General features: G+C 40.4%; 1 long non-coding RNA gene across 1 annotated transcript in view; it reads right to left on the bottom strand.

The window, feature by feature from the left end:
- The window catches only part of LOC129038341 (uncharacterized), a 54217-nt gene that overhangs the window by 19739 nt on the left and 6881 nt on the right, over positions 1 to 27597 (bottom strand). Inside the window, exons 2-4 of the long non-coding RNA XR_008503127.2 lie at positions 11311 to 11442; positions 9844 to 9988; positions 7268 to 7723 (exon numbers count right to left, since the gene is read on the bottom strand). This is a non-coding gene — a long non-coding RNA (uncharacterized LOC129038341). The remainder of the gene's footprint in view (positions 1 to 7267; positions 7724 to 9843; positions 9989 to 11310; positions 11443 to 27597) is intronic.

Here is a 27597-nt window from a genome sequence, read left to right as displayed (position 1 = left end):
TCACTGCAACTTCCACCTTCTGGGTTCAAGCGATTCTCCTGCCTCAGCCTCCCGAGTAGCTGGGATTACAGGCGCCTGCCACTGTGCCCGGCTAATTTTTGTATTTTTAGTAGCGATGGGGTTTCGCCATGTCGGCCAGGGTGGTCTCAAACTCCTGACCTCATGACCCACCTGCCTCAGCCTCCCAAAGTGCTGAGATTACAGGCGTGAGCCACCGTGCCCAGCCGAAAATATAGAACATTTTAATATGAGACCTTCTGGTTTTATTTGTCAATAGTGACAACTATATTTATTAATTTTTAAAAGATCATCAATCAAAGCCAGAAAATAGTAAGGAGAGATGATTGCATGGCTCTTGAATATTAGATGGCCAAAGGAAAACAGCTAATTTCTAGAAGTAGTGTTTGGGGAAGAGAATAGAACAAATTGTAGCATAAAGTGTAGCATAAATTGTCAGGTGTTTTGCATATGTATTGTGATACTAATGGGGACAATAATATAAACTGGCTAGAAAGAGAATGCATTGAGATTCCATGAATACTCCTATCTGCATGTCTTTTTTATTAGAATAACATCTAATCCTGCTTGGCAGCTGAAAGATATAATTAGTGTGTTAACGAGTAAAACGTCTACAGAGTAGAGAATGATCTCAAAGGTTGGTGGAAGATGTTCTGGGAAGACATGTTTTTGCTGTTGTTGCTTTATTTGTTATTAAGTTATGGCTTGCATTCATACACTGGTGAAGTGGACACTAAGCAACAAGTATATCCGATACTCCTTGTCATGCTGGAGGGTCACTGTTTTAAGGAGCTTTTTGGTTTCCAGGAACGAAGACCCAAACTAACTCAATTAAGTCAGGATATTGGGAACATACAAGAGGACAAAAGAAATGTCACAGATACAAAAGCCAGAGTAGGGTCAACACTCACACATCCAGGAGAATAAACTGAAAGGTGGGTCTTACTCCAAGACTTCTCTGGAGAGCTCAGCAGTATGTCTTTGCTGCAGTGCTCTGCAATTGACAGCGCACTTACTCTTCCGCACATGCCTCTCTGGTTTCTCTTCCTAGGAACTGTCTTACTCACCCTTTAATCTGTGAGTCTTTCCTCCATCTTGAAGCATATGCTCATTTATAACTATAGCTCATGCACAGTTTACCTCACTCATAACTTGGTCCAGCCTATCTCCATCTCGCTCCCTTTCACTTTCTTTTCCCACTGATAACTCTATTCTGGAATATCCCACTTAGATTGTCTAAGACAGATAGTCTGATTGGCTTAGATCATCTTTCATGCATGGGTCACTGACTAGCTCATACATTGACTGCCCTGGGTCAGGTGCCCATTCTTTTCCAACCAGCTGTGTCCGGAGAGATGGGGACACATGGTACTAAATGTGACTACCCAGGGCTCTTCCTTCAGTAGGGAATGGAGAAGGGGCCACTTTCCTTTGGAGCATCTGCAGGTCAGCCAGGCAGTGTGATTGACATATCTAGTTAAACAACTAAATCAGGGGAACTCAGTCAGAAGACAGGCCAGTAGATAGCTTCATTATCTGGTTTGGAGATCTTCAGTGAGTCAGTAAATTTATAATTGTTTCATATTTACTTTATATAATATGATTATAGCCTATATTTCTTTTAATTTGTAAGTAAATGTTAGTAATTATGAGAGACACTTTTCAGGTACACTGGAGTTCTGATGCAATTAGCTTCTTGAGACAAAATAACTCCAACAGATAGAAACACCTAGGAACTCACCATCTTCCCTCCCATAAAATAAGCTCCCTTTAGAATCCATGAATCATGACTGTCCAATCCATTTTTAATAGCTTCTGTCAGAGACATTTCAAAATAAAGGGCAGTTATTATTTATTGTTTGTAATGAAACCTACTCAGCCCAGAGGGACATTATGAGGATCACTGTCAGATTTTGTAAAATGCCTTTGGGTTTTCAATGGAAAGGTACTATATATGATAATAAAAGGAATAGCAATAATATTCTTGCACCATCTTGACAATGAGTTCATCTTTGTCTTAAAAAATAAGTTCATCTTTAGACATTATGGGGATTACTGAATTCAATTTGTCCTAAGAATGCTAAGGCTGGTGAAAAAAAAGATGCTTATTATAAAAGCACTTTCTCCGTTCCCTGTTCTGTTCTATATGTGTTGTTCTTAACTTTTGTGTATATGGGAGAGTTGACTATCTCTTGTAAATGCACAATAAAGTAATGGCAAAAACTGCCATGGCAAAAAATGGTGCTTTTGCCATTACTTTTGCACTAACCTAATAATTGAAATTTGAACTCTATAAAAATTTTTGGATGGCATAGAAAGAAATTTCTCAGGTGAAACTTTGAAAATGTTTCCCAGACTCACATGCATGCACTCATATGCTCAGGCAGTTCTATGCACACATATGAGAAAGAGAGACAAAAATAAGAAACGGAGATGTGAAGTGAGAATTTTAAGAAAAACATTATAGTCATACCTATATATGGACTGTGTTTATATTGCCTTACAAAGCACTTCTGTACATGTTATTTCACTTGACTCTCACTAGAAACCTTGGAGCTAGGTGGGAAGATGAGGATTGTCTAGCTCTTTTGCCCTGGGCACTGTAAAATTCAAAGGCAGATTTTCCAGAAAACAGGGCTGGGGATGGGAGAGCAGACGTGTCCACCGTTTCATGCAGGACACAAAGGGAAAGACTCTGTGGAAGCCCAGAAAGTTAGTGAACCCAGACATTGTTCTCCATCACGTCTTAATGTAGATTTCCAACTGTTTTTCCTTTCACCTAGCCAATACCTATGTTAAGGTGAGGAGAAGGATGCATTGTGAGACAGACAGAGTTGAAGGGGTTAGATCACTTGGATTATTCATTTCTTGTCAATTTTCAGGAAGCAACAGAGACCAAGATACTTAGTGCAAGCCACAGAGCTAAAAGTAATGATAAAGTAACTATATATGATATGAGGAGGCCAGGAGCAAGAGATCTTTCCAAATGTGAGCCTCATGCAGGGGTTGCTGTGGTCAGTTCTCATGACTTTAAGTCTGATTCACATATTTGATAGGCAGTTAATTCTCTATAAACAAACAAGCTGTTTGATATGCTTTGGCTGTGTCCCCACTCTGACCTCATCTTGAATTGAAGCTCCCACAATTCCCAGGTGTCATGGGAGGGACCTGGTGGGAGGTAACTGAATCATGGGGGCAGGTCTTTCCTGTACTATTCTCATGATAGTGAATAAGTCTCACAAGATCTAATGGTTTTATAAAGGGGAGTTTTCCTGCACAAGTTCTCTCTTGTCTGCCACCATGTAAGATGTGCCTTTCACCTTCGGCCATGATTGTGAGGCCTCTCCAGCCAAGTGGAACGGTGAGTCCATTAAACCTCTTTGTCTTTATAAATTACCCAGTCTCAGGGATGTCTTTATCAGCAGCATGAAAACGAACTAATACACTATTTTGACCAAACCACAGCAAAGAACTAAGTAACTGCACCCAGAGAAATTGCCCAAGGCTTGCCTCTGCATGTACCCCTACCATCGACTCCTGCCTCTTGTGAATGATCACACTGCTCTAGTTTTTTTTTTAATTTCCACTTTTCAAAAATTCCAGGCTGTCTCAAATGAGGCAACCTAGCAACTTTCTCCCTATAGAAAACTTCACCTTGTCATTCTGCCACTTCTAAATCTAATTCAGAATTGCTTTTCTGGTTCTTACAACTCTTCATTGGTTTGCTCCTCCCTCCTTTTCCAAATTCATTTCTCCTTATCTTCATGAATCTGCCACCTTCAACACCACCCCGTCACTCCACTTCTTGGCTTTACAGGCAGTTACTGTTTGAAGGAGAAGATTGAAAATCTCATTTCTCACTTTTGAGGACTCTTACAGGAACATACTGCAAAGCCTCCCTCACATCCGAGAAAGAGGAAGAGAGAGAGAGCGTGACACCTCACAAAGAATGTCTAAAGTGGGAGGAGCCCTAAAATAGAGCACAATAATAAACTGATGGGGCTGTGCTTTCTTTAAAACAAAACAAAACAAAACAAACAAACAAAAAGCAAAAACTCACAGTAGAACTTTCCCTCAGTAAATGAGCTATTATCAAAGTATTCAATTCTAGAAAAATTGCACAAATTGCTAAATTCTCTTTAAAATAAATAAATAAATAAAAAACCATGCCGTTCAAACCACCGCAACAAACCACAAGGGAAAAAAGGCTACAAAGACAAAGCCCCATTCTCACTTGGTACCAGTGCTACCCTGGTATATGTTACACCACTGAGAAGACTTGTCAATTCAAACATCTGTTCTAAGGCACACTTCACCATCAGAACTGATACTCCATTCATATTCCTTCCTTCCACAGGCTTGACAGATGGATGAATTCCTAATGGCCCCCGATTACATTCAAATAGTTGCAATAACCACCTCCTCCTTAGTGAACACTGCTTTCCCCCAGGCAATAAAACAAAGATAATGGCAGAGGGGTGTAAAATAACATAAACTGGGAATCTAGGCTCAAAATCCAACATTTTCCCTCCAGGCAGGAACACCAGACGGTGGTGTCTTGATCCTGCCATGCACATATTCCATGAGTGACAACAAGCAATGAAATGTGAAGGAAAAGAGAAAGATGTGCCCACCAAGTTCCTCCCAAAGGGCATCCAAGTGTTTTGTTTGAACTGCCTCGTGGCTTATTGGAGTCAGAACGGCATGTTCCGTAGAAAACTGTTTGCCACCAAGTTAGGATCTTTACTGATTATCACCAAAGGTATTTTGTCTTCGGAATGCAATGAAAAATAACTCCCATAAAGGAAGGTGGTATAAGCTGGGAAATGTAGGCTATTATGTCAGAGTCATGTGGATAGACGTGTTCTGCTAGCAGCCTTCCATTTTACTCTATAACAGAAAAGAAAGATAAAATTTCCAGGAAAAAGAAATGAAAGCTGCTGCCAGTGAAAAGCATTTCTACCACCAAGTCAAGTAGGCTGGGGTCTCCACTTACAGATGGTGATTACCGTAGACTATGGATTAAATCGTGTCTGCATATCCACACTAGAAGTCTCTACAACTCTATTTGATCTTCCCCCTCGTGGTCTTTTCTTTTCTGAGATGGAGTCTCACTCTGTTGCTCAGGCTGGAGTGCAGTGGTGCGATCTCGGCTCACTGCAAGCTCCGCCTCCTGGGTTCAAGCAATTCTCCTGCCTCAGCCTCCCAAGTAGCTGGGACTACAGGCGCACACCGCCACACTCGGCTTTTTTTTTTTTTTTGTATTTTACTAGAGACGGGGTTTCACCGTGTTGCCTAGGCTGGTCACAAACTCCTGACCTCATGATTTGCCTGCCTTAGCCTCCCAAAGTGCTGGGATTACAAGCCATGGTTTTTTCTTATACTATAATCTTCCAATTTTGATTTTTGCTCTAAGTTGGCATAAGATTCACATTTCTAAGGATGTCAGGTTGTAAGTACAGAAATGAATTTCATTCTAATTTGTTTTTGTGTATGAAAGTTAATGTAGAATGAGGATGTATACATCATGATTAAAAGAGGCTGTGAAGAATATCTTGTAGTGAAGAATTTGCTTCCTGTAGTTTTGTGGCCCCTGGTGTTGCAATAGAGGGTAATCCATTTATATATTTTCATTAAAATTTATTCATGACCTTGTCATGTTTCTTTTCATAATTTGCCAATATTCTTGTCCTATCCACTATCAAAATGAACTTAAAACATTTATTTTTTAAAAGGTTGCATGCTATTGAGTTTACATGTTTTCTATTGATATATTTGTCCTCTGCACCCTCTTTTCCCCTCTTGTCAACTGCTATTCCTATTCACATTTGGCTTTGCGTTACATTTTCCCCAATTCTAACATTCCCATTTGCTTTCTTTCTGCTCTCATTTCCTTGCTAACTCTCTGGAGAGAATGAAATTATATTGTTGTTATTGTTATTTTCTTTTTTCTCTAAAGATTGGAGAGTAGAGCTGAAATATTTGCGAAATGACTAGTTCCATAAATATCAAGAAGTGAGTAATAAGTGGAAACTGTTCTTGGACTCCTAACTCCTAGGATGTGGTTTATTTTTAGTAGACCACATAATAAATGGGTGGAGACCAAAAATCCAAGTGCCTTGAATATTGAGGGTGAGCTGAAATCAAATCAGGTTTCTTTATGGTAATTGATTATAAAGTAATTTCATCCACAGTGACAACGAATTGATAAGTCAATTTGAGAAATATGTTATTAACTCATTTTTATAATTAAGAAGCTCTTAACAGATTTCTGTAAATGCTACAAAAATGAAACTCCAAAAACGAACATAGTTAATTTTGTTAATAAGATATAGCTCTCATTTAAAAAAAAATTTTTTTTTTTTTGAGACGGAGTCCAGCTCTGTTGCCCAGGCTGGAGCACAGTGGTGCGCTCTTGGCTCACTGCAGCCTCCATCTCCTGGGTTCAAGGGAATCTCCTACCTCAGTCTCCCAAGTAGCTGGGATTACAGGCGCCCGCCACCACACCTGGCTATTTTTTTTGTATTTTTAGTAGAGACGGGGTATCACCATGTTGCCCAGGCTAGTCTCGAACTCCTGACCTCAAGTGATCTGCCCGCCTTGGCCTCCCAAAGTGCTGGGATTACAGGAGTGAGCCACTGCACCTGGCCTCATTTTTAAATTTTTTTTAAAAAAGGTAAAATTGGCCTCTTAGCTAAGTGATTATTTCTCTTGCAGTGTGAAAGGACAAGAAAGCTCTTCCAGCACAGGACTTAGCCGCTGCTGACCTCCTTTATGTTATCAGTGGACAAAAAGGCTGGTTAAAACCTGCTTTGATGCCAGGCATGGTGACTCACACCTATAATCCCAGCATTTTGGGAGGCTGAGGCAGGCAGATCACTTGAGGTCAGCAGTTTGAGGCCAGCTTGGCCAACATGGTGAAACCCCATCTCTACTAAACATACAAAAATTAGCCAGGCGTGCTGGTGGGTGCCTGTAATCCCAGCTACTCAGGAGGCTGAGAGAGGAGAATTGCTTGAACCTGGGAGGCGGAAGTTGCAGTGAGCCAAGATGGCTCCACTGCACTCCATCCTGGGTGACACAGTAAGACTCCATCTCAAAAAAAAAAAAAAAAAAAAAAAAAAAAACCACCAAAAAAACAAAACCAAAACTAAAAACCAAACACAAACAAACAAAAAAACCTGATTTGATATAGTTGCCTGGTGATTTTTTGTTTTGTTTACTGCTGAGATTTAAAATGGTTGCTTACCTTAAGAGAAAGAGAGTATGCTTGTAAAATTTAAGTGCAGGACCAAAGCATGGACCCAAGGGAGCGGAGGGTGAGCACGCAGGAGACCACAGCTACTCTCTGCTGTGTTATAGGAGAGGGTAGAGCCAGCTGGCAGACAGCAGGCTGGAAGCCAGCAGTTAGAAGTAGCAGCTGTGGGTGACCTCAGCTGGGAGAAATGAGAAGGATCCCTCGAGTGGAGAGATGTGACGACGATGCTCATAAAACCATTGTTGCTTTTACTGAAAGAGCAGAGGTCAGATGTCCTCAGACATTAGAGGACAGACAAGTCAGGTGAGCTGCTTAAAAATTCAAATTCCTTGTCCTACTTGAGTCTTGGGGCCCGAAAATCTTTACGTTAAACCATCAACACAGATGACTCTGATCCAGCTCTTCCAGGAACCACACTTTAAAAATCCCTGGACTAAGATGCAGCATCTGTGAAAATAAAACACAAAGATCTATGACAGTTTTGCAGGTGATAGGGCTACATATTTATACTTAGGGATATGCCTTTGTTTAACCCTTTTTAAAAGTCTCACCTACTCATGATATTAAATTACTTCAGGGTTATTTAATTAAGTAAGACACTTCCATTTTCCGATATTCTGACTTCTTGTCAGACAGTGTGTCCCCATTTGGAGTGTTCTAAATATAATCCTCATTTTAGAAGAAATTACGCTCTCTGCTGTTACAGCAGTTGTTTATATTTGTTGCTGTTTCATTCTTTAAAAATAAAACCATATGGAGATACATGAACAATTCCTGCTTCTCTCAGTTACCTACCCAGAAATAAAATAATTCTAGCTATAATTGAGTCTAAGCTATGCCAAGCCTGTCTAGTAGCCACTGTTTGAAATGTCTGCCCAGAGCCTTGAAGGAATTCATTGTTCTTCAAAGTGCCAGCTGTACATACTGCCATTTCCTGCATGGCTTCTGCCACTCAGGAATGCTGCACCCTGGTGGTTCTTTAGTGGTGTCCTTTTTCTCCATTGCTTCATTGTGGGACCCACAGTGTCTATCTGAAGATACTCCACCACAGCTCAAGAGCACCATCTTGGGATGCACATTTTTGCAACAGATAGAGGATTTGAGTGGCATAGAATTCCATAACTGCTAGAGGCAAGTGCAGTAAACCTAGAACAAAAAAATCAAAAGAAAGAAAGAAAAGGGGCGATGGGGCAGTTACTTTAACCATGTGCATTAGCTTGGCAACACCTCTTAGAATTTTTCTTGGTAGGAGATGCAGACGTTATCCAAGAAAGACAGTGCTACTGCCTTCCACAAAATTTATATTTTGCTATTGTTGTCTGCAGGTCAAGGTCACAGTCAGCTTTGAAAGAATCAGCTACAAATCTAATAAGTGGCAAAGAAACTTAGAGGGCTTTATGGAAAACTAAGTTCTTTTCAGATAGCCTGCAAAAATGTGCTGGCCTTAAATCACCAATTACATTGTAATATTTGAGATATGCAAGAAAATCATTGAACTTTGGGACCATTTTCAGAAAAACAAAAATATAAAAGTACTTTTATTTTCAAATCTCTAAAGTGAATCATGAGTAAATTATCACATAATCTAAAGGTTTGACAAACTGGGTCATTGCACCTGGGATATATGTGTTAGAAATTCTGTGATGGAGTCTCATTTGGCTTTTGGTGTTTCCAGGCTAGGGTTTTCGGCACTGATGTCTTATGCCGGATCTCCCTCAGCTGCCCACACACCCCATGGAAATGGGACAGATGATGCAGTTGGTGGATGGGGGAAAGAAAAGTGAGACTAATAAGAGGGACCAGACTGGGAGACAATTCATGTTTTTCCTCATGGTAATTAGAGAGCTTGATGTATATGCAAATTCATATACATTTCTTTAGGTTGCCATAGACACTGATGCCAATATTCCCTTTCATCCTCAAATTCTCTCCCTGAGCATAGGCAGGCTATATAACAATGTCAATGCCAATCTGTGTGTGGAACACCAACTAGGAAAAAAAGTTGGATGGCATTAATTTCACATGTGAAGTGGTCTGAACAATGCAACTAGGAGTTAAGAAAATGCCAATACCAGCCAGGCGCGGTGGCTCACACCCAGTAGTTTGGGAGGCCAAGATGGATGGATCGCCTGAGGTCAGCAGTTCGAGACCAGCCTGGCCAACATGGTGAAACCCCATCTCTACTACAAATACAAAAATTAGCCAGGTGTGGCACACACCTGTAATCCCAGCTACTTGGAAGGCTGAGGCAAAAGAATCGCTTGAGCCTGGGAGGCTGAAGTTGCAGTGAGCCAAGATCGTGCCACTGCACTCCAGCGTGGGCAACAGAGCGAGACACCATGTCAAAAAAAAAAAAAAAAGAAAACGCCAGTACCATCTCTCAGCCTCCATAGTGTCTAGGCTGCTGTGGAAGAATGAGCAGCCTCTCTTCCAGAAGCTTGAGGGGAACTGAACTCCTGGGGGAGAGGCAGGAGATTAAATTTAAGGCAAGAAGTTTGAGGATGTAAGGAAATTAATTAGATATCAGTTAGGGTAATGCTAGACAAATGCTAACAATAAACCCTCACATTTCAGTGGTTGTCGTCACCCCCAGGTTAAGAGTCCATTGCAGGTGTTCTTCATTGGCTGCAGCTTTTCTCCATGGAATAGTTCAGACATCCAAGCTCCTTTCATCTTGTGGCTCTGTCTTCCCCTAAAGCTACAGACTCCTTCCTATTCAGATAGGGAAAGAGAGTAGAGAAAACAATGATGCTTTTAAAAAACCCCATCTGGGAGGTGTCATAAATCTCTTTCTCATTTCATTGATGAAAACTAGTCACATGGCATAATCTGGATGCAGGAAGGGCTAGAAGATGCGGTTCCTTGCTGGGCAGCCAAATTCAACTGACATTTCTACACTGTGAAAGGGGATGCTGAATTTTAGGGGACAGCTAGCCATCTCTGCCATGTAAAGTTTTGATAAGGCATAATGGACAGGACTAAGAAGGAAACCAGCAGAAGAAACAGAACATTACGGGAACTGGACAAGACAGTTAACTAAAAGGAATTGCATTTGTCTGGTACCCTGGCATAACAAAGATGAGATGGATGATTGTATTAATTATCTTTGAAATTTGGGGGTAAGGTAGTCTAAGAATTCAGGCATGATGAGATTAGGAGGCTTTGCTCAGTGTTCAAATCGGATATAATCAAGAACCAGGCCAAGCGTGGTGACTCACGCCTGTAATCCCAGCACTTTGGGAGGCCGAGGTGGGTGGATCACCTGAGGGCAGGAGTTCGAGACCAGCCTGGCCAACATGGCAAAACCCCATCCCTACTAAAAACACAAAAATTAGCTGGGCGTGGTGGTGTGTACCTGTAGTCCTAGCTACTCAGGAGGCTGAGGTACGAGAATCCCTTGAATCCAGGAGGCGGAGGTTGCAGTGAGCCTAGATCACGCCACTGCACTCCAGCCTGGGTGACAGAGTAAGACACTGTCTCAAAAACAAAACAAAACAAACAAACAAACAAAAAAAAGCAAGAACCAGTTCTGGGGTCTCCAACCAAAAAAATTCTTTCCAAGTTATTGGAGGACAAGGTGAGATGTTTTCTAGTTGTTCACGTCCCAGAGAAATTTGCTGTTTCTCTAGCTGGAACTCTTGGGTTTTTGCTGGTAGAACCACAGATAACTCTAAAGGAGAGGTGTCCACTATGTCTGCAATGAGGGAAATGTTCTATATCTTTACTGCTCAATACAGTAGCCACTGGCCACATGTGGCTACTGAGCACTTGAGATGAGGCTAATGTGTCTAAGGAAATTTTAAGAAATTTACATTTACAATTAAATAAGTACAGGTGGCCAGTGCCTACCATTTTAGACAGCTCACCTCTAGAGGGATGTAATGGGCACCTCTTGTGTCGTCTGCCCAGGCCTCCCCTTTCTCTGACCCCTTCTCCTACAAGCTTCCTCAGGTGGCTTGGCACAGCCAGGTTCATAACATTTTTCCTTTTCACCAGCCATGGTTGCCTAACCCTGGGGTGATCACTATACTAACATTTTAGCCAGTCAGAGCCTCTTCACAGATGCTGGGGGAATAACAGAGCAGTCAGTCTCTCTGCAGGTGGATTCAGAAGCTGTTGGTAGCCACGTTTTCTGCATGGGGATTCAAGAAGCAGAAGATGCCAATCTGCAAAAAGAGATGAATGAAGCAGGCATGAAGAGAACAGTGAGGTGAGAGAGAAAGCCAGAATCCTGGCTACTGTTCTAGCCCCTGATTCCAAACTATTTCTAAAACAAGGCTGCAGCTGGCCCTCAGGGCATGATGGCTTGTGCCTATAGCCCCAGCTACTCGGGAGGCTAAAGCGGGAGGATCTGTTGAGATCAGGAGTTTGAGGCTGCAATAAGCCATAATCATACCACTGCTCTCCAGTGTGGGTGACAGAGTGAGACCCTGTCTCTAAAATTAAAACAAAAACAAAAACACATTAAGTCAGTTTGGAATGTCTGACTGCCATCTCTACCTATCAAAATTCTACGAATATTTCAAGGCCCATTTCAAAGGCCATCTCCTTCTCTATCCTATTTTTCCTCCTATTTTAGTTTTTGACTAGTTTGAGCACATGGCCTTCATTGTTTTATAATTGTTTATAGATGGTTTGTAGGTGCATACTCCAAAACCTTCTCCAGACACAATTTTTTATTAATGCAGTCTAAAATGGCATTCAATTTTCTGGTAGCTACTTCATACTTTCATCTCATATTGAATTCTGTGGTCAGTTAAGACCCTCAATGTCATCTCACTGGCATGAGATGGTATCTCATTGTGGTTTTGATTTGCATTTCTCCAATGACCAGTGATGGTGAGCTTTTTTTCATGTTTGTTGACCATATAAACGTCTTCTCTTGAGAAGTGTCTGTTCACATCCTTTGCCCACTTTTTTATGGGTTTTTTTTTTCTTGTAAATTTGTTTAAGTTCCTTGTAGATTCTGGATATTAGATCTTTGTTAGATGGATAGATTGCAAAAATTTTCTCCCATTCTGTAGGTTGCCTGTTCACTCTGATGATAGTTTCTTTTGCTGTGCAGAAGCTCTTTAGTTTAATTAGATCCCATTTGTCAATTTTGTCTTTTGTCGCCATTGCTTTTTGTGTTTTAGTCATGAAGTATTTGCCCATGCCTATGTCCTGAATGGTATTGCCTAGGTTTTCTTCTAGGGTTTTTACAGTTTTAGGTTTTATGTTTAAGTCTTTAATCCATCTTGAGTTAGTTTTTGTATAAGGTTTAAGGAAGGGGTCCAGTTTGTTTTCTGCATATGGCTAGCCAGTTTTCCCAGCATTATTTATTAAATAGGGAATCCTTTCCCCATTTCTTGTTTTTGTCAGGTTTGTCAAAGATCAGACGGTTGTAGGTATGTGTTGTTATTTCTGAGGCCTCTGTTCTGTTCCATTGGTCTATATATCTCTTTGGGTACCAGTACCATGCTGTTTTGGTTACTGTAGCCTTGCAGTATACTTTGAAGTCAGCTGGTGTGATGCCTCCAGCTTTATTCTTTTTCCTTAGGATTGTCTTGGCTATATGGCTCTTTTTTGATTTCATATGAAATTTAAAGTAGTTTTTTCTAATTATGTGAAGAAAGTCAATGGTAGCTTGATGGGAACAGCATTGATTCTATAAATTACTTTGGGCAGTATGGTCATTTTCACAATAGTGATTCTTCCTATCCGTGAGCATGGAATTTTTGTCCATTTGTTTGTACTGTTCTCATAATAGGGAAAAAGTCTCATGAGATCTGATGGTTTTATTAAGGGCAGTTCCTCTGCACATACTGTCTTGCCTGCCACCATGTAAGACATGCCTTTGCTCCTCCTTCGCCTTCCGCCATGATTGTGAGTCCTTTCCAGCCATGTGGAACTGAGTCCATTAAAAATCTTTTTCTTTATAAATTACCCAGTCTTGTGTATGTCTTTATTAGCAGCATGAGAACAAACTAATATAATACACTATTGAATCATAAATACTGATCCAACAAACAATTTTCAGCACCTCTGATATGTGATCACTCTGCTGTAGCTGACACCAGCTACATCTCCAAATCCTCTTGGCTTCTGTTGACACCATGCTTCCCCATGGCCTCCTCCTACTCCAGTTCCACAGTTTCCTCTCCAGCAGGCACTTCTTCACCTCCTCTTATAAACACTGCTGTTCCTTGCAGTTCTGTTCTGGGCCTCTTGTCTTCCCACTTCACACATTCTTCCCCAGTGGTCTCATCCACATACCTTTGATTAGTTTTCCACTATTTGCTACTGACTCCCAGCTCTTATATCCAGTTAATTACTCACAACTCAAAACCCTTCAAAGTTCTCTTGGAACCTTGAGATCAGTTTGCTTTGGAACCCAGTTATGCCTTTAATCTTCAGCCTGCCACCTCCATGTTTTTCCTGAACTAGGCCTCTGGCTCAAAAATGACCACTGCTATGGTTTGAAGTCTCTCCCCTAACCCTCCTAATTCATATGTTGAAATCTTAACCCCTAAGGTGATGGTATCAGGAGATGGAGACATTGGGAGGTGATTAGGTTACGAGAGTGAAGCCCCCATTAATGGGATCAGTGCTCTTATAAAGGGTATTACAGAGAGCCTCCTCTCCGTTTTGACCACGTGAGGACACAGAGAGAAGATGGCTGTCTATGAACCAGGAACAGGTCCTCACCAGACACTGAATCTGCTGGTGCCTTCATCTTGGACTGCCTAGCCTTCAAAACTGTGAGAAAAAATTTCTGTTCTTTATAAGCTATTCAGTTTATGGCATTTTGTTACAGCAGCGCAAACAGACTAAAACAACCATTGAGCATCTAAGTCATCACCGTAATTGCTGTATTCAATTCTATTATATTACCAGGGTTTTAAAAATTGTTTATCGTGACCCATTACTAGTCCTAGAATTAATTTTGTGGGTCACAGCTGATTTTTTAAAGAATAGAACAGGCCGGACGTGGTGGCTCACGCCTGTAATCCCAGCACTTTGGGAAGCCAAGGCGGGCGGATCATGAGGTCAGGAAATCGAGACCATCCTGGCTAACACAGTGAAACCCCATCTCTACTAAAAATACAAAAAATTAGCCGGGCGTGGTGACGGGCGCCTGTAGTCCCAGCTGCTCAGGAGGCTGAGGCAGGAGAATGGTGTGAACCCGGGAGGCGGAGCTTGCAGTGAGCTGAGATCAGGCCACTGCATGCCAGCCTGGGCGACAGAGCGAGACTCTGTCTCAAAAAAAAAAAAAAAGAATAGAACAAAGAAGAGAATGGAATGGAACAGAAATAGCAGAATGCTTGCCTCCATAGTAAGTATTGTTTTAAGATTTTTTAGTGTGTGTGCATTAGGTTATAATAAATATTTTATTTTTTTATTGCGGCTCATAGACAAACATTTAGTACCCACTGGATTAGACCACTGTGTCTTCCAGAGCATCCTGAATCAACTTATAATAAAAACAATTTGGAAACTAAATTTTCTGGGTTCAGTCACAGGTTCTGGTGCTTACTAGCTGTGTTTTATTGGGCAAATTACTTAACCTCTCTATTTCTCAATTTTCTCATTTGCAAAATGGATTTAAAAATTGTATATCATCATGGGCCTATAGTGAAGATTAAATGAATTAATACAGTTCTTGCCTGACATGGATGAATGCTAAGTATCATCTACTCTTAAACAATAAAATATCTAAATACTCTATTAAAGATATCAAAATCACGAAAGCACATGAGAGATACTGAAACATAAACATATTGTATGTAATATGAAAACAGAAAAATTCATCAGATTGCTTTACCTAAAACAATCACACTTTGAAAGACTTTACATTCATTCAGTGCCCTTTCTTGGCTTGACAATCTTCTTCACCATTTTAAGGATTTTTCAATCAATTCTTTTGAGGAAATTTTGACTTGATTTTTATAGGTCTAATAAATGATTATCAGATTTGGATTTTATTTATATCCTGTGGGCATGGAAGTTTTGTATGCATCATCCGTGACCCCTTCTTCCTTCTTACCCTGATATTAGTAAGAGATATACTTCTGTTCTACACATCTCCATGCGTCTGGAAAGGAACTGTATCCATCACCTAAGCCAATGCTTCTAGATTTTTTTGTGATGTGACAAATAAAAAAAAAAAAAACAGTGCTTGTATAGCCTGTAGGATAAAAGGAAGAGGCCACTCTGCTTGGAGATGACTGGCGAGATGTGACAGTGGCTTTGGGGCAAGAACAAATGGCAGCCCTAAGGCCTGAAGGGATCAATATCTCTACATGTGTAACCCATTCTCAGCATAAGATGGAAACCTCTGGACTCTAAACCAAGAAGTGCATGTCTTTCCCATTGCCACAATTACCAGTTCAGTATGGGCCTATGATCAAGCCTGGCCAAGGAAACTGACAAGAAGAACTTAGACCCCATCATATCTTCCTCTGTCTTACTAGATGAGAAGAAGGACGACCATTGCCCTAATTGACGCCAACCTTAGGATGACACTAACTCTGTGGATGGTAGAAAATGTCATCTAAGGAACCTGGCTCTGACAAAACTGCAGAGCTGCTGCATCAGCCAACCCTGAAGCCTACCCTATTCTAGATTCCCTGTTAAGGAGATAATAAATGTCTTTATTGCTTAAGCCATTTTGAATTATGATTTCAGTTACATTTAGCCCAAAGCATCTTAGCTGATTCAATGGTTTGTTCTACTTTATAGATTTTTCAACACTGCAGTTCACAGAATTATACTGTACTATGAAATATAAAGTATTTCACGCAACTTTGATAATTGGTGTTATGGACCACAGAGCACAGATAATCACAAGTGTTTAAATTTGGGGTTTTAGTTTCTTCTCAGACCCCCACTAACCCTTCCTTGGCAAAGGTTACTGCTAACTAGAGGTTTTTTTGCCCCATCTATACCTCATTTAGATTCTTCAGCTTTTTGGTGGAATCAAAAAGCACTTCCCTAAATCTGGGTAATTTCAACATGTAAGCTGCTGGAAGCCACAATGACACCTACCTGTGTAACTGCTTTTTTTGGTAGTTCATAGGGAACTCTGGCACAGGAATTTTATATTTACTATAAAAATATTTAAGTTCATAAAACCAGTGACTGTGGACATGTGTATTAGTCCATTTTCATACTGCTATAAAGAACTGCTCGAGACTGGGTAATGTATAAATGAAGGAGGTTTAGTTGACCCCACAGTTCAGCATGACTGGGGAGGCCTCAGGAAACTTACAATCATGGTAGAAGACAAGGAGGAAGCAAGGCACCTTCTTCACAAGGCAGCAGGAAGGAGAAGTGCTAAGGAAAATGGGGAAGAGCCCCTTATAAAACCATCAGATCTCATGAGAACTCACTCTATCACGAGAATGGCATGGGGGAACCACCCCCATGATTCAATTACCTCCACCTGGTCTCTCCCTTGACAGGTGGGGATTATGGGGATTATAACTCAAGATGAGGTTTGGGTGGGGACACAAAGCCTAACCATATCAACATGTGAGCCCCAGTACCCTCAAAATGGCCCATAGTTGATTGTGCTGGCTTTCATGGTATGGTCATCTTGAATGTGTCAAAACTCTACAACTGCCACAACTAGGCAAAGGCCAGGGCAAGCACCATGGGAGCTTTTTTGTATGTTGGCCATTACTCTCTCAGCTCTTCTTCAGGCTGCTACCTGGCATCATCCTCCAAATGTATCGGCACCCATGGAGCAGACGGCCTGGAAACTCACAAAAACCCCCTATGTGGCCAGCACTTCAAAGCCCCTCCTAACTGACAGAGGATGGACAATGGATTCCACCTCCTGCTTGTGTCTCAGCAGGCGAGTGTATGCCAAAGGAGAGGAGTGGACTTAGTTTACACAGCCCTAAACAGTGGTTGGGACAGTAACAAAGCAGTTCTGAAGAGCCCAACCACACAGCTGCCCCTACATTTTTAGGCAGCTTTGAATGACAAATGGTAGCAAACTCACATCTTCGGTCTTGCAATCACTGTACAGGAACTCCCTCCTTCTCTGCCACTGGAATTCATCTAGAAGAAGCACATCTAGCTATGAGTAGGGGTCACTGGATTGGCTAGCCTATTCTTACAAACTCCCAGACTGCTTTTTGTTTGTGTGTCTAATATTAGAAATATTAAGGAGCTGAAGGGCCTTGGCTGCTCTGACCCCTGGACTTCCCTTATGCATTAAGAGCCTCCACTCCTATCTCAGATGTTTGAATTTAGCATCCACAGAGCACCTTCCCCTGGGGAAGGATGACTGAGATGACACAGGTTCTGGGGGCCCCTTCATGAGAACCTCTGCATTCTCATCACTTGAAGATACAGGGAGGCCAATCCTCTACCCATCCCAAGGCCAGTTCCAAGTTCTTGTCCCCAGGGCGTGTGATGCTTCTTTGAGGAAAACTTAACATACATATTTGTTTCAACCAGGGAATGCCCTTTTGCAGTTAATGGCAGTTTCACTCCCTAGAGAGGAAGACAGCATTTGGACTTGATGCTCTTCATTTGGAAAAAATGTTACGAAATTATTTATAAAAATAAAGCAAGTAACCATCCGTTGTTCTCAGAGATTAGTCTGAGGTCACTTAAATCTATGACAGATGCTAAAGCCTAGGATTTTAAGGACTATGGAGAACAATAAACATTGATTAAATGTAGATTTAGATCCTTCCCTAAAAAAACAATCAGAAGAAAAGATTTTCAAAAGAAGAAAACTTAGGTGGTGGCCCTCTTATGAAATTATTTATTATTGAAGATCTAGATTTTGAGAATTATACTATCATTTACAGCACTGCTTTTCTAGGCCATAATGTCCTTGGTTATTTATATGGAGCAAATAATCTGTGTGCAGTTAAAAGAAATAGACTATGTATATTCTTGGATGTAAATTGAGAAGACAGCACTTGTCCTGGGCAGAGCATGTGGCTGATGCCAGGGCCTCTCCTTACCTGGCACCTTGAAGACTCCTTGATGGGAACAGCAACAGCAGCAGCAAATGGGCTGCTTCAGCAGACCATCAGATTTCCTCATAATGTAACTATGGCCCTTTTAGACAAAGCACCTCAGAATTCTTAAATGTATCACAGTGGAGATCCTGAAGAGATCAAAGAATAGATGGAATGGGAGTCTCTCAAAAAGAAATATGACTTAGCTGGGCACGGTGGCTCACCCCTGTAATCCCAGCACTTTGGGAGGCCAAGGCAGGTGGATCACAAGGTCAGGAGTTCAAGACCAGCCTGGCCAACATGGTGAAACCCCATCTCTACTAAAAATACAAAAATTAGCTGGGTGTGGTGGCGAGCGCCTGTAATCCCAGCTACTCGGGAGGCTAAAGCAGGAGAATTGCTTGAACCTGGGAGACAGAGGTTGCAGTGAGCTGAGATCGTGCCATTGTACTCCAGCCTGGGCAACAGAGTGAGACTCTGTCTCAAAAAAAAAAAAAGAAATATGACTTTACTTCATCCTCCAGCCTGTGAATTGAAATATTCATATTATAAGCATGTGTAATGGATATACACTTGTTTAATTGATGTATAATTTATGTACAACATGCTGCATTGCACATATTTAAAATAAACAATTTTATGTTTTGACCTGCATATACACTTATAAAATCATCCACACAGTCACGATAATGAATATATCCATAAATTCCAAAAATTTCCCCTTGCCTCTTTGTAATCCTTCCCTTTCTGCTCCTCCCACTGCTCCTCCCATCTCCAAGCAACCACTGATGTGCTATCACTATAGTTTGCATTTTCTAGAATTTAATATAAATGAAATTATAAGTATGTATTTATTTTTGTCTAGCTTCTTTTACTAAGCACAATAGAAACTCATCTATGTTGCTTCATATATCAATAGTTCATTTTTTAATGCAGAATGGTATCACATTGCATGGCTATATCACAGTTTGTTTAGCCATTCACCTGTTAATGGACAGGTTGTTGGGTTTTTCAAGTATTTTGCTATTATAAATTAAGCCCCTATGTACATTCATGTACAAATCTTTATATGTTTGTATCCTCTTATTTCTCTTAAATAAATACTTAGGTGTGGAATGGCTGGATCACATGACAGATGTATGTTTAACTTTAAAAAAAAAATTAGAGACAGGTTCTTGCTAGATTGCCCTGGCTGGCCTCAAACTCCTGGGCTCAAGCTATCCTCCCATCTAATGCTCCCAAAAAGCTGAGACTATAGGCACATGCCACTGTGCCCGGTTGACGAATTTTTTTTTTTTTTTTTTTGAGACAGAGTCTCGCTCTTATCATCCAGGCTCAAGTGTAGTGGCGCCATCTTGTCTCACTACAACCTCCATCTCCCAGGTTCAAGCGATTCTCCTGCCTCAGCCTCCCGAGTTACTGGGATTACAGGTGCCCACCACCACGCCCAGCTAATTTTTTTGTATTTTTAGTAAAGATGGGGTTTCACCATGTTGGCCAGGCTGGCCAACTCCTGACCTCAGGTGATACGCCCACCTCGGCCTCCCAAAGTGCTGGGATTACAGGCTTGAGCCACTGTGCCCGGCCAAATGTTTAACTTTTAAAAGAAACTGTCAAATTGTTTTCCATAGTGGTTGTGCCATTTTACATTCTCAACAATGGTGTATAAGAGCTCAAATTGCCCCACATCTTTGTTAACACTTGAGGTGATCAGTCTTTCTAACTCTGGCCATTTTAACAGGTGTATAGTGGCAACTCATTGTGGTTTTGATGTGCATTTCCCTAGTTGAGTACCTTTTAAAGAACCTGACATCTGCAAATCTTCTTTGGTGACGTGTCTTTTCAAATCTTTTGCCAATTTGTAGTGTACATATATATACAATATTCTTTCATAAAAACATATATTTTTGGCTACCTCATACTAGATCAATATGATGAGGCAGATTACTACCTAAGAGGTCACCAACCTCTTATCCCCACAGCTGCTAAATACACTTTACAAGTAGAAAATTTGTAAAGCCTCAGCCCATTCAAGGAGTAGAACGTAGAGTTCTATTCTATGTTTGGAACACAGAGTTCCAAAAGTTTCCACTGTCTCAGGAATCATATACACAGTGTGGAATTTAGATGGCCTTGGGGCAGAGGGTGGGAAAAGTCAACTGTGAGTTGTGCATAGATCCTAGGACCAGTGTGTACAAGTGGCATCCAAAGATAACTGAAAATAAAGGAGGTTAGAAGGTCAACTGCTGGGCCGGGCTCAGTGGCTCACGCCTGTAATCTCAGCACTTTGGGAGGCCAAGGTGGGCGAATCACGAGGTCAGGAGTTTGAGACCAGTCTGGCCAACATGGTGAAACCTCATCTCTACTAAAAATACAAAAAATTAGCTGAGCATGGTGGCGGACACCTGTAATCCCGGTTACTTGGGAGGCTGAGGCTGGAGAATCGCTTTAACCCAGGAGGCGCAGCTTGCAATGAGCCGAGATCGCAACACTGCACTCCAGGTGGGGCAACAGTGCGAGACTCCATCTCAAAAAAAAAAAAAAAGAAAAGTCAACTGTTGTTTTTAAGTGGCTCTGGGATAAAGGGCAATATTAGGGTCTTTTTTACTTGCCTTTGTTCTCCTCTTTGCTAACATGACTCACAGGAGGGTGCCACCCCCATCATCTGCTGCACTGCACAGTGGCAGCAACAGGCACATGAGACACCTGGGCCCCAACAAATTCACTGGATGTTAATCCCAGGGCTCTCTTGAGAATGCCAATCTTAAGAGGGTTCACAGAGGCCTAAAATTAAACAGACTGGACACAGAGTGGGAGGGTGGTACTGCTGGGAGTAAGTGGCTATGATTCAGTAGGCATGGTACTGCCCAGCGTGGCTAACAGAGTATTTCAAAGTTGGCTGCAATAATCCTTTCAATCCATAATGTTTTTCTGAAATGTCACCTTGACATTGGAGTAGTGGGCTCTATGTCCCCCCATCTTAAATTTGGGTGCACCTTTGTGACTGCTTCATCCAAGAAGGGCCGTAAAGTTATGCGACTTCTGAGGCAAGATCATAAAAATGCCATCTTCTTCAACTCTATTGGTACATCCATTCTTAGAACCCATCTAACCATTCTATGAGAAACACTAAGGAACCACATGGGGAGTCTTAAAGTCTATTCCCACAAATAACTTATTTACAAAGGGACAATGAAAACTACACAGTGGAGAAAGCTGGTAGACACCACCTTGACCTAGTTATCAAAGTTAACAAGACCAGTAGATAAGGAAAATAGATTAACGCATCTCCTGTCATGGTCACTAAGGACACAGCATCACTCCTATGGTATTTCTGCAGACATCACAGCTAAGTGTAATATACGATTCTGGATTGGATCTAAATTATAGTTTCAGCAGAAAACTTATATTATAAATTAGCAGAAAAATGAGCTGTAGAAAACTATTGGGATAGTTTGTAGGAATTTTAATACAAACCCTGAATTAGATAAGTTTTATATAGATTTCCTAATTTTGATGACTTTATCTGATTATGTAAGGGAATGTCTTAGTTCTTAGGAAATACACACTGAAATGTTTCCAACCTACTTTTAAGTGGTTTAGAAAAAAAAAAAAAGTGCGTGTGAATAATTGGCAAATCTGGGGAAATGGTATACAGAAGTTTCTCATACTATTTTTGCAATTATTCTGAAAGTTTAAAATTACATAAAAATTGAAAGCTCTCCCTAACCCTCTAAAAGAAGGTAAGGACTTAAGCGTTCATGGAATAGGGCTGGTTTGGACATGGGCAATACTTGTTTCCCTGGATCCAGCAATGCTCACAGGCTGGCTGTGTTTTAGAAAATAGCAGATGATCCTCAGGGAATGGGAATGAACTACAGAGGGATGTCATTGCTATTTAGACAGGGGTTTGGACCAGCAAGGGTCTCCCTACAGCAGAGGGTGGCCAGTCTGTGCAAGCTCTTCCTTCTGTGACACCTTGTGGCAATGAAGAGCTATTGTGGACCTCAGTGCCATCTGTTCACCAGGACTGACCTGCTTTTAATTCCATCATCTCCTAGAGTTCTTTGACAATTTGAGAGTAAAGATGTTTAGGAAGAGATACAATGCTTTCAGTTAATATGGCATGTGAAACTTCAAACCAGAAATGGGAAAAATAAGAGATGTAACAGTGTTTGTGTCCTTAGTTTATAAAGTAATGCCAATCATATTTCTGTAGCTTTATATGCTACTGTACAACAATTGTGTCAAAAACTATACAAGTACTAAGAGATAACGACAAAAGTATGATTGAACAGTTCTCTCAAATGGGAAAAGTGCAACTGCAAAGCAAAGTTATGTAATAGTGTCTTTGCACATTAATGTGTTCTTGAAAAGCTGAGTAAACTGAACTTTTATAACTGCAACCATATTTTCACTGCAACTTGAGAATTTAAAATAATATTATAGGATGAAATTTTGAAATGTGAAGCCATAGAAACTTTTTATTTATCTAAATATTCAGTCTCTGAAAAAAATCATGTTTTGCTAAAGTGCAGTATTCCTACAAAGTTAGATATTTACATAGTTAGAAGCGAGTGATAAATCACGTAAGCTTAAGAGCTTACATGTTTAAAATTGTGGACCACATAATAGGCAATTAGTTTGTATAACTATTAAAATTATTTACTGATAAGAAGGGTGAATTTTTGTATTTTATTTTGAATTTGCATTATGAATTAATAAAAGCTATTTGGGTTATAAATAAGAGAGATTCATATAAACTAGTTCAAGCAAAAAATGGGAATTTATTGGCCCTTATAACTGGGGAGTTTAGAGGCAGTGCTAGCTTTCAGGCATGGCTCAATCCAGGGGCTCCAGTGTTTTCTTTCTAGCTAGCTAACTAGCTAGCTCTCCCTCTGTCTATCATCTATATCTCTTTACTTCCCTCTGTATTTTTCTCAGTTCCTCTTTGTACAAACGGGCTTCTCCTTAAGGTCAGGGAAGACAGCCAAAAGCAAATAAAATAAGTTTCTCCAGTTTGCTCTATCAGCAATGTCTGGGGAAAATATTCTGGCCCAACTGGATCACAAGCACATCCTGGAATGGGGGGATGGAGGCTATGTGCTTTACAACCCTACCAGGATCCTGGCCCAGGATGGGTGGCAGAGCAGGATGTTAGGAGTTATAGTTCACCCAAAGAACCAGAAGATGAAAAAAAAAAAAAAAGGTAGTAAACATACAAAAACTATAATTACCACTGTCCCCTATGCTTCATTAATGTACACTTTTATAATTCTAATGGACATATAGATAACTATGTATCAAAAGCTTTTTAAGCTAAATATTGGACCAATGCATGAAGACGTATTTTAACAGATTTAAAGAAAGCACTATTTGTAAGAGCCAAAATTTTTTTTAATCTAACAGGGTTTAGTTAAATCTTAATTTATTCACGAAATGTTTTTGCATGTATTTATACAGAAATGTATTATTGAGAGGGGAAAGGCAAATTTAATACATTACGTGTTTATAAGACAGCATTTGAACAGTAAATCCCAATTTTTGTTTTACAACATATATCCTCACCTGCTTACATAGACTTATGTGTATTTCTTTTTTGTTTGTTTTTTTTGAGACGGAGTTTCACTCTTGTTACCCAGGCTGGAGTGCAATGGTGTGATCTCAGCTCACTGCAACCTCCGTTTTCCAGGTTCAAGTGATTCTCCTGCCTCACTCTCCCAAGTAGCTGGGATTACAGGCAGGTGCCACCATGCCCAGCTAATTTTTTTATTTTTAGTACAGATGGGGTTTCACTATGTTGGTGAGGCTGGTCTCGAACTCCTGACCTCATGTGATCCGCCTGCCTCAGCCTCTCAAAGTGCTGGGATTACAGGCATGAGCCACGGCACCCGGCCGACTTATGTGTATTTCAAAAGTAAGGAAGCACGTGCGACAAAATGATATTAAGGGCTGGGAAGAGAGATGCATGATAAATTTTTTTCCTTTTTGTCTGTATTTTCTTATTTTCTATTAAATGACATATAAAACAAAAAACTCAAATTCTATACAACTCAAAGTTTTATGCATTCAACCCTAGTTACAAATACTAATCCATTCCTGGACAAGCGCGTTGGCTCACGCCTGTAATCCCAGCACTCTGGGAGGCCGAGGTGGGCGGATCACCTGAGGTCAGGAGCTTGGGACCAGCCTGGGCAACGTGGTAAAACCCTGTCTCTACTAAAAATACAAAAATTAGCTGGGCGTGGTGGTGCATGCCTGTAGTCCCAGCTACTCGGGAGGCTGAGGCAAGAGAATTGTTTGAACCTGGGAGGCAGATGTTGCAGTGAGCTGAGACCATACCACTGCACTCCAACCTGGGTGACAGAGCAAGACTCCATCTCAAAAAACAATAAATAAATAAATAATAAAAATAAACAAATACTAATCCATTTCAAACTATCATGGTGCCTAGTGGCAAAAGGCAGAAGTCAGGCCCCACTAACTTACCCAGTTAACATGAGCTAAATGATTCAATTTATAAGAAAACTTTAGCTAAAAATCTAAGTGTGCTACACTGACGTGCAGAAAATGTTTGGATACCAAGCATTAGTCAAGTTTAGATACCATGCAGTAGTCAATAAGTGGATCTTGGCTCATCTATATCAGAATCACTTTGAGAAGCTTGTTAAAATGCAGACTCCCCGCGTCTCAGTCCAGAACTTCCAATTCAGAAATATAGAAGGTAGGCCAAGGAACTGGCATTTTCAATCACTTCCCAGGGGATTTTTATATACAATGAAGCATGAAAACTCCTGTTTCAGAAATGATAAGGTAGAAACAGTATAAAATGTAAGTGATCAGTCTGCCAAGAGAGACTTCCCTACATCATTTATGTTACAATCATTATTAATAGCACAGTTCTTTTGTATAACATTTTGACTATGAACATTAATCAGAAAAGTATAAAGTTGTCATTAAACATTTGAAAAAGAGAGTAATTTTATTACATGTAGGCCTCAACATTTTTTTTCCCAGTAAAATTTTTAGGGATTAAAATTCATAAAATTCACAAAATTCTTACTACAGAAACCATCCTAGGATCTCATCTATGTTGTTAACAAAACAGTCTTGAAAGTATAGATAGTTCTTGAAAAAAAAAAAAAAGAAAAGGCATGTAAGGAGGGAGGAAAGAAAGAAAAACTCATCAGAATTTTGCTGGGCACCGAAAAAGAACTTAGGGAAAATACTTTAAAGGCATAAAATTCCATCAAGGGTAGTCTCTAAATGATTTAAAATATAATTTTAATATACCAAATTTTAATTTACAAATTAACTTATGGGGAATCTACAATTTTAGGGAATACCTATTATCCTAAAATTTTAAGATAATAAAATGAAGAAATAAAAGTAAAATTATCCAATTAACCTTGCTTCAACCCTCTACCTAGCCAATGTGCATTTGCAAGTATACTGTAATGGAAAGCAGTGAGTAGTAACAAAGGAAACAATTAAATGGAAAATTTTTGTTTAATAGAGTAAAATGAGTTAAGCTAAATTCTGGTTTATTATAAACATACTGAATAACTTTCTATTGGGAAGAGCAAAAATCTTTATTGCCTGCTATAAGTACTTTTAAAGTACTTGGAAATATATTGTAAAGGAAAACTCAGCAAAATACAAAAATTAAGTGACCTTTTCAGTTATTTCCTTCTTTAGTTTCTATAGTGTAATAGTTGAAAGAAACTTTTTAAGATGGGAGAGCTGCAGTGTACCAGATTGCAGTTATGCAGAACTCAGCTTATTTGTAAGTGACATAGTACTGATCCTTTTACTATGGTTGCATTAGTCAGGGTTCTCCAGAGAAACAGGACCACTATCAATCTGATGGAGTTTTCCAATTAAACTATCCAAAACATACGTAAAATTTCCTAGGAATTTTCTGTTTTCCACCTATGATCAGAAAGAATCTAGGAGCCATCCTAATTTGGATATTTTATTCATCCAAATTAGGATGACTCCTACATTCTGTGGGTTTATAGTATAAAAAAATTCTCATTGCTTACAATGCTTTGGCATTACAGTTGACCCTTGAACAAAACAGGTTTGAACCATGTGGGATCCCATTTCAACCAAAGGCAGCGTTCCCCGGATGAAAAACCCATGTATATGGAGGGCCAGCTTTTTTTACACTCGGGTTCTGCAGGATCAACAGTGGGACTTGAGTATGCATGGATTTTGATATATGCAGCAGGTTCTAGAACCAAGCCTTCATGTTTACTGAGGGAGGGATGACTACATTTTGTCATGAACTGTAAAGCATTTACACTTTTACCCTTCTTGCAAGCTAATAAATTAATCTGCTGGTTTCATGGATGCTGGCAGAAGTCACAAAAATCCTGGTTAGGAGACAAATTACTTTATTGCTTATAGCACAGAAAGCTGCATGAGCATCAGCATGTTTGTCAGTTCCTCTTGCCCCCAACTCCCACAGGGAATATGTAATGGACCCAAATGCCACCTGCACACTTAGTGGGTTGCACTGCAAAAGAGAAACCCAGATCCAAGGGTCCAAACTTCTTGAACAAGCAGCAAACAAGCCAATCTCCCTTACCCTGATGGTGAGCAGTTACACGAGAGTCACTGTACAGTTACCCTGACCCACTTAATTGTCTATGTGTCTAGCTGCAAAAATGCTCAGTCTCAGGAGACAGATAAGACTTGCAATCTGGCATACTTAGCAAGATTATGCAGGGACACTCGGGACCAAGACAGATCTTCCTCTTCTAACCATCCACCCTTACACGTTCTTGGCAGAACTCAAAATTTCACATGAATATGTGACTCCATTGATCACTGTGATTAATCTGATGTATAGAGGCTCAATTCCATTTGTCTCGTATAGCATTTAATTAAGGGACTATCAACAATACCCAAGCAGCAGGACAAAGTATTGACCTTAATCATGACACTCAGAGTTCTGAATACCATAAACCAACAAGGTCTACCTTGGAAAGTCAGTGGCTTTCTTCTTAAGGCTCTCATTTGACCTTTCTACTTGGTTTGCAGCATTAATCCAGGTATAGCTGGATGTTTTAGGGACGATTCAGAATCTGACATCTGTTGCAATTCTATCATCTATAACAATTCTGGTCAGTGAGTTGAGTTGGAGCTGACTGCCTTCTAAGGCCCAGGTGAAATTATTACTCACTTCAGCTGAACTCAGGGACAAATTTCTTTTCTTTTTTCTTTTCTTTTTTTTTTCTTTTGAGATGGAGTCTCGCTCTGTCGCCAGGCTGGAGTGCAGTGCTGTGATCATGGCTCACTGCAACCTCCACCTTCCAGGTTCGAGCAATTCTCCTGCCTCAGCCTCCTAAG

Source organism: Pongo pygmaeus, chromosome 5, assembly GCF_028885625.2.
Source record: "Pongo pygmaeus isolate AG05252 chromosome 5, NHGRI_mPonPyg2-v2.0_pri, whole genome shotgun sequence".
Taxonomy (NCBI): Eukaryota; Metazoa; Chordata; class Mammalia; order Primates; family Hominidae; genus Pongo; species Pongo pygmaeus.
The sequence above is the reverse complement of the archived record's forward strand: the minus strand, read 5'-3'. Positions and strand labels throughout refer to the sequence as shown.